Source organism: Hippopotamus amphibius, chromosome 3, assembly GCF_030028045.1.
Source record: "Hippopotamus amphibius kiboko isolate mHipAmp2 chromosome 3, mHipAmp2.hap2, whole genome shotgun sequence".
NCBI lineage: Eukaryota > Metazoa > Chordata > Mammalia > Artiodactyla > Hippopotamidae > Hippopotamus > Hippopotamus amphibius.
This window is the reverse complement of record NC_080188.1, coordinates 177,224,353-177,226,939: the sequence shown is the minus strand read 5'-3', so window position 1 is coordinate 177,226,939 and position 2,587 is coordinate 177,224,353. Positions and strand designations below refer to the sequence as shown.

Here is a 2,587-nt window from a genome sequence, read left to right as displayed (position 1 = left end):
AACAATAATTCCTGCTTGTTTTCTCTACTTTGTCCATATTCAAATACCCCAATTTGTTTCCAACATGCCTATTATGGCTTTGAATAAAGCCAAATCAAATCAAGGTGATGCATTGCATTTTTGGCTCTTTTAATTTTAAAAAAAATGATACCTCAACTTCTTTTTTTCAATGTATTGCCCATCAAAGAGACCAAGATAATTATTTTTTAGAACGCTAAAGACTTCTTTAAATACTATCTGTCTTCGTATTGGGAATTTGAAATGCTGCTATCAAATATGACCCATTTATTGAATAATTGCTAATTTTTCTTATCTGTTAGTCAAATTCCTATGTAACTACCAATAGGAGCTTCTGACAAGCATGAGATAACACTCTTACCATATTGGGTTGATACAATCACAGGGATAAACTCAGAATTGTGACACTTTACAATTGTGTAACTTTGGCCAAGTTACTTAACCCCTATGAGTCTTGGTTTCCTGTGTTCCATAATGAAGATAAAAGTATCTGCCTCACTAATAAAAGCAGCATGAATACTAAAATTGGAAGGATACAAAGAAGATTACCATGGCCCCTGCACAAGAATGACATGCAGATTTGTGAAGCATTCCATATTTTTTAAGCTAAGCACATGTATATTTATTAGATATTGTAAAATACCCCTTCAAGTGAGTTTTCTAATTTATATTATCACCAGAAATGTATGCAAGTGCCTGTTTCCCTCAGCTTCAACAACAGTTGTATTGAATAGTGGTTTTAATTTTCAGGCCAATTTTGGAGAAATTATACCTCCGTGTAATTGAAATTTGTATTTCTCAAATTATGAGATCGAACATGTTTGCAAAATGTTTAAGGGTCATTTATATATATATAATTTTGGTAAATTGTTCTGCTTTTAAACTTGTTTTGCTATCATGACCCATTGATTTTTAAAGACTAAAGCATTTAATTATCCAAGTGGCAAAAAAAAAAAAAAAAGAAAAAGAAAATCTTATGAGATTTGATACAATATCACTCACGGTTTCCATTTAGAGTCTCTGACCACAGGAGCAAACACATTTTCATTTAACATTTGGAAATCTGACTCTTTAAACTAACATTTATCAAACTCATACTGTATGCTCATAAAGAGGGTGATCGGGTGAGCACCTACTATGTTCCCTACTACATGCTGGACACCGTGAATTCACTTTTCGTCTTTATGGTAATCCTACAAAATAGGTAGAATTATTATCCGCATAATATGAATGAGAAAATTGAACTCACAAAGGTTAAATAAGTAGGCCAAGTTCACACCAAGTTGGGAACTGAACTGAGGTCTTTCTGAGCATGTACTTGGAGCTCCTTCCACTACCCTACTCTGCTTCTTTGATTGTAAACGGTGCCCATTTCTTTCACCACAATATATCTAAGATTTCCTTGTAATCAATCACTCAACCTTGTTAAAGTCCAAAGTAACAATTCCTTTGTGGAATTCTCTACCTTCTGTGGGATAAAACTGGCTCTAAACCAAGCCAAGCCAAATCTCATCTTGTTGTTTTCCCAGGGTGGGGAATGCCATGTGCTTGCTCCAAGCAGTGGCCTCTGTTCTCTCAGCCTGTTATCAGCATGTGTCATGTCTTTGGAATGGGAAGCAGGCCCTGGCATGAAAGTTGCCCACCAGAACACACAAGGCTTTGATGGTGGGTGGTAGAGGATAGGAAGGCAGACTAGACCCAGGCGTATGGCAAAGTCAGTGAATGAGTCTTACGGCAGTCAGCCCTGGTGCTCTAGTCCACAGGCAGAGCCCGAAGCGGAGGAGAGCAGCAGTGGGGAGGGAGGTGGAGGACTGTGTATGGAGGGGGAAGGAGGCACTTGAAAATGTCAAGGGCAGGAGTTCACTATCTTGGAAGTCTGGTTATCTGTGGCAAAGCCCCATCACGGAACAGAGTTCAAAGGGGTGCCCATAGCAGGGAGTCTGGCCAGAGCAAAACTGGGAAGCCCAGGGGTTCCAGGAGGAACATATCATGATCTACGTGAGAGGAGTACAGTTAGAAAGTGCGTGCAATATTTTAATATTTTGCATACATGAGCATTTAAAATAAAATATTCTTATTGTGTTAAAATAGAACATAATGAAAGAAAATCTGAGCAGTGTTTTTAGCTGATGAAGATGTGCAGAAACTTAGACTCTAGCCAAAAACTGTTAGTTATCTTTTGCATATTAGTGACTTTCAAGGGGGTTGTGAATTTTTTATGTTAAGCAAAAGAGAGGACATCAGTTTCAATATTGAGAAACGCTTGGAAAGTAGAAGAGAAATAAGGAGTCCAGTTCTGAGGGTGGGTTTTTTGCCCCTAAGGGCTGAGTTAGCCTAGGGCTTCCCTCCACTTGCTTTAGTTTATTTATTTATTTATTTTTATTTTATTTTATCCCATCTACTTTTTGGTGCAGCCAATAATTTCTTCTCAATATCCATTCCAAGGTGAAACTAAAGAAATAGGTGTATATGGCCAAATAATCTTACTAATATTCAGGCCTGATCTTTAAAATCTTGTTATTATAATTAAACCTCTAGGTCTAAGATCCAGGGGGAATTGACAGTGCTG

At 37.5% G+C, this 2,587-nt stretch overlaps 1 non-coding gene across 1 annotated transcript; it reads left to right on the top strand.

Moving 5' to 3' along the window:
• The first annotated feature begins 516 nt into the window (after positions 1-516).
• On the top strand, positions 517-620 carry LOC130850569 (U6 spliceosomal RNA). Its single transcript, XR_009052939.1, has one exon. It is a non-coding gene; the product is annotated as a U6 spliceosomal RNA (small nuclear RNA).
• Positions 621-2,587: the final 1,967 nt, after the last annotated feature.